At 41.8% G+C, this 8,705-nt stretch overlaps 1 long non-coding RNA gene across 2 annotated transcripts; it reads left to right on the top strand.

The window, feature by feature from the left end:
* Positions 1 to 2,667: 2,667 nt before the first annotated feature.
* LOC128627992 (uncharacterized) lies at positions 2,668 to 8,705 on the top strand. Of its 2 annotated transcripts, XR_008392293.1 has the most exons (5): positions 2,668 to 3,024; positions 4,139 to 4,313; positions 5,112 to 5,278; positions 6,389 to 6,471; positions 7,058 to 8,705. It is a non-coding gene; the product is annotated as an uncharacterized LOC128627992 (long non-coding RNA). The 2 variants fall into 2 exon arrangements; XR_008392294.1 differs by lacking the exon at positions 4,139 to 4,313 and having other exon boundaries at positions 2,669 to 3,024.

Below are 8,705 nucleotides of genomic sequence, written 5' to 3'. Positions count from 1 at the left end.
ACTTCAAGCTGTCTGTCACATACTGAAACCAATAATCAGAGATAGGGATTGAACCTTTACGGATGCTTTAGATGGCAGGCAATCTGAGAAGATGGCGGGTTCATAACCTAACAGACTGTCTTAAATTCCCTTTTAAAATGGCCCTTTTTATAAGAACAAGATGTAAGGGGCTTGGAATTCAGGGGAAAGTTAATTGGATTAAGAAAGCTGCAGTATTCTCCCCCTGGGCAGAGGTCCTTAGCTGTGTCCTGGGCTGTGGTCATCTTGATATGGGAAACTTTGAAAAACCTCTATTTAACCTTTATTTGCCCAGGCCCCAGGCGCCCTAGAGAGAATGATGGGGCCGTCTGGGACGGCGGGTGGCCGGATAGTGAGGACTGGAAATGAAGGGAGAGGTCCTAGGAGACTTTGACTCACCTAGTACCCCTGCTGGGAATGCTGATAGCCGGATAGTCAGTAGGGCTGGGACTAGCACCCCTGCTGATAGAACAATTGTCACATTCTGCTTCTGTATCCCGCTTTTGTCAGTGGACAGGAAGACCCGTAGACTATATAAACCCAAGAATCCTTTGTTCGGGGCTCAGAATTTGGAAATGACTCCTCTGGGCCCGTGCACGTTAAACAATAAACCTCGTACTCCAGAATCCCTCGGTGTCTGGTTGCTTCGTTTTCCTATAACAATATCACCTTGGAGGACAATGGCTCAGATACCACCTTGACTTCTTGCAGTCCTCCTGAGGAACAAAGGTGGAACTGCTTAGAGTCAGGGTGGAACATACCTTCAGTTCCTGGCACAATAGTTCTTACAAGCATTGATTACTAAGCTTATTAGCTATTACTTAAACTGAAAACTTCCAACTCTTGAACCCCCATCACTTTCAATGCAGAGAGTAGGAGGGCTGTAATGTAAGCATGCTCACTGACTTGAGGCAAGTAATCTGTAGAGAGAGCAGTGTCATTGATGGAAAGAAATCCCAGAGGGAAATGGAAAGTATACAATTATAACTGCTTAAGTGGAGAAAAGAGACCTATCTAAAAACAAAACACAAAACAAAAAAAGTGACTACAAAAGGCCTACCATACATGGTTGATATTTCTTAACCTGACTTTTTAATTTTGAAAAATAATTTGTTTCTGCCCTGGCTAGGGTGGCTCACTGGATTGAGTGCTGGCCTATGAACCAAAGGGTCACCGGTTTGATTCCCAGTCAGGGCCCATGCCTGGCTTGCAAGCCAGGTCCCCTGTTTGGGGCCAGCAAGAGGCAACCACACATAGATGTTTCTTTCCCTCTCTTTCTCCCTCCTTTCCCCTACTTCTAAAAAATAAATAAAGTCTTTAAAACATAATTTGTTTCCAAGTTTTTTCCACTTCTGTGTATTTTATCTGCACTTAAGTGCTATCTTGCTCCCACCCCATCCCCCGATCTCGGTAAGGTTCAAATCAAGGTCCAACTCAATGACCTCCACTCCCATAAAGCTCCTTTTGATCGAGTAGTGCTTTGTCAACAGCTTAACACTGCATCTCACATTACCTTAATAGGCTACCTCTTTTTAAAGTGCATTTCTCTTTTGTCTATGATCACTTTTACCCACGTTTCTATTTCCCATTTTTCTTTGAACATTGATTTTAATGACCAACCTACCAGCCTGGACTATAAATATGGGTTCAAATTAGCTTGGGCTTAAGATCTGCCCTCCTCTAGAGCTAAAGGAAACTACCTAGCCAATGACCAGATCCTGCCAGAATACGACCGGCCTCATCAAACTCCGGGGTGTGAAATCTGATCTGTACTCATGCTCAAGAGCAACCCACACACTCTAAATGGAAGCGCGCGCCTTCAACAGTTCTCCCAAATTTCCCTCTTTTGCCGTTTCTTCGTGTTAAATCATAAGAAAGGAAGCAGAATTCCTTCCGAGTAACTGTCGTTCAAAGTCATGGAAGCGGCAGGCAATAAGAAAGTATGAGAAATTTGGAGGCAATCACTGAGCGGGAAAACCTGCAACGACTTGAAACCTTCAGGTCGGCCTGTTTCCTTCCCCGGTCCCACTTTACGCAGCTCAAGCACGTCACCTGCACCGAGCCAACCCCCCCTCCCCAGCTCCGTCCGGCCCCGCCCCCCTCTCTGGCCTCCCACCCGCCTGGCCGTGCTGGGTTTTCACGTAGCTCGGGGGCTGCTCTTGCGCACTGGTGAAAAACAATATCCCCGCTGGCGGCCTAGCAGGGTGTGCTGAGTGCTGCAGCCCACTGCCGAGCAAACTCGGGTCCTCTCGGTACAAAGAGCTGCACTGTCGAAGTTCCCGGCTACCGTGAATCACAGTAAATTTTACTCCGCCCGCCCCGCCAGCGCCGCTCGTTGGTCCGCAAGGCGGGCTCCTAGTTTGGCGCAGGGCTCTTATCCTTCCTTCGGGTGGTCACCGCGCCAGACGCCGTGAGCGGAGACGGGCCGCGTCACGTGTCAGCAGCCAATTGGAAAGGCGGGGGACTGCACTAAGTCGAGCACTTCAGGGAGCCTCTCTCTCTGTTCCCGGTTGGTGAGGGGGTTTTGTTGTAATCGACTTGTTCTGCGCTGTTTTCGCTCCCCGTGGTTAAATCCACTGCCATCGCTGTTCTTCTGAGGCCACGCCTGAGGATGCGAAGCGGAGCGGCGGGACGAACGCTGAGGCGAGTTCCGGGGCGAGCGATGGGTCTCTGGCCGCGAGCTCCAAAAGGGAATGGAGGACTTGATGGAAAGAGGGGATAAACGCGTGTGTCCTAGAAATATTGAAGACAAATTTGGGCCAAAAGTAAATTTACTAAGAGGGACACACACACACATACACACACACCGTGTGTGTGTGTATGTATTTGCGTTTTACTTGGTCGTTTCCTAATGCATAGGTAATGGAGCTGTTGGTATGGTCGGGCGAAGGTGTGTGACCCCAAAGGAGCATAAATGAGTCTAATAGGAGAAGACGTTGACTTTCAATTCAACAGACAGTTTTCTTGTAAGACCCTTTGCAAAAATGTGGCAATTAAGGAAATAAGGTGAGGTTTTGGTAAGCTCAGGGTCTAGTGGGGGGGACTCCTCAATAGCAGTCTTAAGAGGGGCTGTACAGAAGGGTTTTGTTTAAGGAGTGGGGCATCATAGAAAGCTTTCAGGAGTGGGAATATCTTAGGACGATGCTGTACGTTTACAGTATGAAATTGCAGTTTTCATAGAAAAACAAAATGGGGCTAGTTAGGGCATAATTTCTATTTTGCTTCTTGGAAGAGCTCCTTAGCATATTAAGTGGCTTATTTATTTCCTGCTCACCAGAATGTTTGTAACTTCTTCGTTTCCTTCTCTTGCTCGCAAGACTCGCAAGAAGAATTCCAGCATGTCCAAGCAATATTGTTTCTTTTTCCCCTTTTTGTTACTTTGTCCAAATTCTAGTCAAAAAGACTCAGCTCAAGGTATTATTTATTGACATCTACTTTCTATTATAATATGCTTATATTTTATTTGACTGAAACTCATAGAGCTGTTGATTATATAGCTTTCTTAACAGTCACATTTGGGGAAAATTGGTCCATGCAGAATGAGCATGCTTGGCATGCAAAGGGTAGGATCTGGATTGATTGATTGATTGATTGATTGATTTATAGAGATGTTATTTGTTTATTTTTTGGAGAGCAGGGAAGGGAGATAGAAAGTGGGAGAGACTCCTGTGTGTGTGAGAGAGACACCAGTCAGTTGCTCGCAGGCCCCTAGCTGGGGACCTGGCCCACAACCCAGGCATGTGCTCTGACAGGGAATGTAACCCCCTTTCTGTTCCCAGGGCAGCACTCAATCCCACTGAGTCAGGCCAGCCAGGGCTGAACCTGCTTTTCTTATGAGTCTATTCCTAAGGGTGGAATTGCTGGGGAATATGCTAACTCCTCATGTCCAACCAACCTCTTGAGGAAAGCTAGCTGAACTGTTTTTCCAAAGTGGCTGCACCACTTTACATTGCCATTCATAGTGGATGAGAGTTCCATTTTCTCCACAGTCTCGTAGGTGTGAAGTGGGGGCTCACTGTGGTGGTTGCCCTAATTTTAAGGGCTCAGAGTTTGTAAGGAACCTGCTAGAAGATGCTCCTTGAGTGCAGAGACAATATCTAAGGTGAATTTGTCTTTTCAGGCCCTGGTACACAGATAGATGAGTGTCATATGTGTTCCTGAAAAAACCTCCTGTCCAACCAGTTATGCATTTGAAAGAACCAGGGCTTGTGGGGAAACCCTGTGCAATTTGATAATCTTGAAAATAAGCAGTGATCAGCACGAAGTAGTCTTAATGCCCTCCTACCCCATCAAAGGTAACTTTAAATGGATAGCACCATGGGGTGTAGGTGTATTAAAACAGGAAGGCCGGTGGGGCTAGATTTTACTGATGGAAGTGGAACTGTGGGCAAAAGGGCTTCTTTTCAAATGGGTTCAGAAGTATGGAACCTGCTGAGAACCTAGGTGGAGGTGGGTGGGGCTGGGGAGGGTACCTGGAATGGGGGCGCTGAGTTTTCAGTTTTTTAAAGATAGAGTGAAAGTAAAGATGCTGCCAGTTCACCTCAGAGTACAGAGAAAAGAGGGCTTTTTTTCCTGCTCAATTGGATTCCAGGTGTTGAGGTTCTCTTAGGAAAGATGAAACAGTGGCTGTCACATTATTCTGGTGCATTCTTTGTATTACTGCAGAACAGATTTACTCAAATGTAGACTGCTTAACCGAAAGTCACTAACTAATCCAGGGAAGCCACAAGGGGTCACTGCCATAGGTATTGTTGGTGTACTTGTGGATAGAGAAGTTTGTACTTGGTTATAAATGGAATTTTTCTTAGTCGAGTTGTATTTATATTTGTTTATCACTTTTGTGTGATTTTTGTTACTAGTTTTTATTGTTTTGCTGAGGACACTGAGGTTCTCATTTTGATTATTTGATTATATCTTTGCTTCCTCCAATAAATTCATATCCAGTGATTAAACCTTTTCACTGCTGTTCACATAATGAACTGTTGTGATTACTGAACATGTTAATGAGGATATGTAAGCTATTTTAAATATATTATTTGCAAAAGGCATTGGTTGTTACACAAAGTAATTTAAAAGAAAACATCTCTTTTCAGGAATCTTAGAGATGTCAGAAAAGGATTCCTGGGTCTTGGAAAATGACTGGAAATAGGAAGAAGAGGTAGTGTATCTTTCTGTCTTAAATGTAGAAAGTACTTCTGGCACAATAATGATGAGTTGGAAACGAAGGACTGTCCAACTAAAAGAAAATGGATTTATAAAGGTAAAATCTATTTTGTTGTCCTGATATAATGAAGTATATTTCTAGTAACTGATTTACATTCTTGCTGAGGTTTTCATCCCCTTAAATCTCTGGGTTGTTGTGCGATTTTTAATTTTTATTATTATTTTTTCTTCAGAAAGCTGTGGAGTTTTGAAATTATTGTTGACCAAAGATAAAGGCAATTCTGAATTTTAGACCTTTTCAGCTAATTCATAAGTTGTACATTTTACTTTTTGGATGTGGATTGGGGCCCTCTGTATTACTTATATACCACTATGTAATAAATTACCCAAAACTTATTAGTTTAAAGTAACAAACACTTATGGTGGGTGGAGGGGGACATCTACTTCCAAACTGTCTCACTTGGCATGTCTCAGTTTTTGTTTTTTTAATCCCCACTGGAGGATATGTTTATTGATTTGGGGCGGGGGAGACAGAAATGACAGTGTGTTCCTCCCATACATGGACTCAGCAGGGATTGAACCTGCAGTCTGGGTATGTTCCCTGACCGGGAATCGAATAGGCGACCCTTTGCTTTGCAGAGGGTTCCCAACCAGCTTGAACCACAGTAGTTAGGATCCTCTTGTCTTTTTCTTCTGAAAGCTTTAAAACTTTTGATCATTGGAAACCTTGTCTAGTAACAAAGGCATTACACATAAAGCAAGGCATAACCAGTTTGGAATATACTGAAGTATGATTAGCCTTTCCATCTCAGGTCTGATGGTGAGAGTATGCCTGTAAATTTCCATAACACAAGGTGTGCAAAGTAGATAGATGATATATTTGAGATTATATTTGTTGTGGGCTTTTTCTGATCAGTAAAATTGGGGCTCTCATCTCTTCTACCTGAGAGAATTGAAATGTACAGAAATGTGCATGTATTATGTATTTTTTAATGGCTAAGCACTGAAAACATTATGACTAGAGCATAAGTTAAAAATAAGAAAGCATAAATGTCCAATGATTAAACTTTTACCACTGCTGTTCACATCATGACTTGTTGTGATTAATGTATGTGGATGAGGACATAATGGAAAATGGAAAGTGTGAGGGTCATAATCGGTATTAGTTTTTGTATGTTGTTTTACCTGTAAATTTGTTTTCATTTAGGAATAAAGTTGCAGGATGTTTTTCTTAAGAAAACATCTGTATGCTTTTATATGATCAAGAAATCAAAGAATTTATTTAATAAGGTAAGAAGTTTGTAAATTAGTTTGGATAAAACATTTTAAAAACTGAGCAAAAAATTGACATGAGCAGAATTTTGATATTGTATTCAATTAGCAGTTTTTTCCTTCATTCAGCTTTCAAAAGTAAATATGATTTCAAGGACAGTATAATTTTTCTGAATCAGTAGTTTAAGAACAGGCCATTGGTTGGGGGTGGGGGGGCAGACCTTTTAACAGTAGTCATCTTTTCTTAAAAATAATGACATAATCTTTTCAGCCCCTGAAATTCTCAGAGATCAAATGTTCTGGGATTTACATTTGCTGAACTACTAGACATTTTATAAGTACTCTTTGATGTACCAGTGGGTGATCATCCTATATGACTTGAGCTCTGTTCAAGTCAGGCAGATGGTTGCAAGCTGGGAGTCTTGAATCTAATACTAGGTTAATTTGTCATTAATTAGGCATATTGTCTGAGGGGTTTCTCAAATATGAGAAATATAAAGGGGGGAATTTTATAAATAGTCAATGTTAATTTAATTCATTCATTCATTCTCATTCTCTCTCTTTCTCTATTTCCCTTTTTCTCTGGCCCTTGCTCTTCATTTAGAGAGAGGAGAGAAACATCGTTGTATGCATGGGAGATACATCAACTGGTTGCCACTCAAACGCCCCCTAGTGGGGTCCTGGCCCACAATCCAGGCATACCTCTTGACCTGCAATTGAACCAGCAAGCTTTCAGTTTGCAGGCCAGCGCTCCACCCACCAAGCCATACCAGCCAGGGCAAGTTAATTTTCTTTTAAAGGTCGATGTAAGCTTTGTTTATGGCCCTGAATGAAAAGATTTACTAAATAAATGAATTCAAAAACAAAACTGATTGCTGTTTCAGCCTTTTTGGCTAAGATAAAGAAAGTCAAAACTAAAACAACATTAATGTGATGGACGCTCCTCTTTTACATCAGTCAGCATTGTACTGGTTGCTGTGGAACAAGTTGTAAGTACACATGGTCTTGTGCCTTGTGATGATTGTAAAGTTTTCTAATCTGGACAACAGTAGTTTTTGCAGAACTCAAGATCATTAAAATGAGCAAAGGGGGTCTAAGTTGTCAAAAAAAAAATAGATTTTTAGATTGTCTACAAATCCTAATTGGGAAAATTGTGTGAACATTCTTCTAGCTCCAAAGAGTAATTCAGAGTCTTGGAACTAGCGTTCCTTTGAGAAATAGAGTTCCGTTGAGAAGCTCCAAGTTTTATGTAACTAGGATTAGGACTGGCTAGTAGTTACCTAAATTTAATTAAAGATTGACTGTGAACTAATACAAGGTTTTCTTTTTAGATGCATGTAGTTCTTACTTTGCACTGTTCCAACATGCATTTTTCACAGCTAAGTAACACCAGCCCCCACCGTGGTTGAAATTCAGTTACCAATTACTAACTGAATTGTTACATAAACTTTGCAGCTCGCTCTTTAGTCCATAAACCATTTTGCAAATAAAAGATGTGCATCATGATTAGCAACCAGTTACATCACTTCTTTCAAAGTTTGTTGGTGGTGGGTTAATTTCCACACAGCAGTAAAGAATAGTTGTATTGCTTTCTTGTCTTCCTGTGATAAACCTGTATGACATTTTACAAAAGTTGATAATCAAAAGAGGGAATTGGTCCAGAATGCGGACAGCAGTAAGGAAGCAAAAAGCGATAACACTGGAAGTGAAATTGAATATGGTTAGATTCGAAAATGGTGATAGCAAAGCAAAGACAAGGCGAGAAGACCGAGGCCTACGTGAAGCTCCATTACAAACCATATTTTAAAAGCCTGATGAATGTAAAAACTAAGGTAAAGTTGCTGCAACCTCTTTTAGTTTAAGTTGCAGTAGGAAGAGAAAGCTGCTTAGGTTTCAGTTGGAGCATTTTCTTCTACTTTAGGTTGAGGACTGTAATGAGAAACAAATCCCAGTCAGTTTCACTAGCATTCAGGCCAAGGTATCTTAGTGCTGCACTGAAGGGGAAGGTAATTACAAGGAGACAACAAGAACATTCTATTTCCAGCAAAGAGGCTGGTTGCATCGTTTCAGAATCCTGCATGAATTGATTAACCTTAAACCATCTGGTGAAACTGCAAGCTCAGGTTAAGGATGCTACTGTGAAATTTGCACCCAGACTCCAAGAGTTACAGACAGTGTTGACTCCTCATAGTCGGACAAGACAAGTGTGAAAACTACAGGATGTGGATGGAATGTAAATGGAGTTCTAGAAA

This window comes from Artibeus jamaicensis, unplaced genomic scaffold, assembly GCF_021234435.1.
Source record: "Artibeus jamaicensis isolate MK-2021 breed Jamaican fruit bat unplaced genomic scaffold, CSHL_Jam_final contig_515, whole genome shotgun sequence".
NCBI lineage: Eukaryota > Metazoa > Chordata > Mammalia > Chiroptera > Phyllostomidae > Artibeus > Artibeus jamaicensis.
Note: the sequence above shows the minus strand (reverse complement) of the source record. Positions and strands in the feature narration are given on the sequence as shown.